Genomic DNA, 964 nt, shown 5'->3' on the forward strand with positions numbered 1-964 from the left:
TTAGTAATAAGACCCAATTAATTAAGTGTTATTAAAAATTTAATTCATATTATTAAGATATTAAAAATATAATAATATTTTAAGGAATATATAAGAACCTTATTAGGAATAAAAAAACGAGTAATTTTATATTTTTAACGTATTTAATGTATTCAAAATTCATTGGATATATATAGATACACACACAAACTTTTTAACTAAATTAGTAGAATAAAATTTCAAGATGTTTTCTTTTGAGTAGATATTTTAAAATAAGAGTATTTTATATCAATATACCAACTATTTATTATTCTTCTCTACGTTTCGTACTAAATATAATTTTCCAATACAAAATAAAAAAATATATTTTAATCATAATTGTTAGAGATATAAATTAAACATTCACGTCTCTTTTTTTATAAAAAATAGGCCTTAATTAATGCAATTAATAAATCAACATTACATTGTTTCTCTTTCTTAAATAAATGAATAACATATGTGGTGGATAGTCATTCTCCTGTTTCTATTTTTATATGAAGTTGTTAATTAGAAATTGTTAAATGATTTAATATGTTTGACTAAATTATTATATAACAATTTTCAACTATCAATTTAACACATAAAAACAACTTTATATAAATTTTTACCGATATATATATTACCTGAATATTATGAATGCAATAAATACTATGAGACAACATATTAAAGAAGGGTTAATTATGAATTTGGTACCTAAAAGTTTTAATGGTTGACAAAAAAGTCTCTAAAAGATATTACCGACAAAACAATCATTAAATGATTTGAAAATATAACAAAAATAACGAATAATTATTATAGTTTTTGTAGATGATAAAAAAAAAACTTTTGTATTTAGCAAATAATTTATTCATTTGATTTAGATTTTTGTGTCTAACATTTGAATAAATATTTAGAAAGTGTACGAAAAAATTCGAAACAAAATTTGATCTCTAGTTTTTTTTTTAAA

This window comes from Arachis ipaensis, chromosome B08 (genome assembly GCF_000816755.2).
Source record: "Arachis ipaensis cultivar K30076 chromosome B08, Araip1.1, whole genome shotgun sequence".
Lineage (NCBI taxonomy): Eukaryota > Viridiplantae > Streptophyta > Magnoliopsida > Fabales > Fabaceae > Arachis > Arachis ipaensis.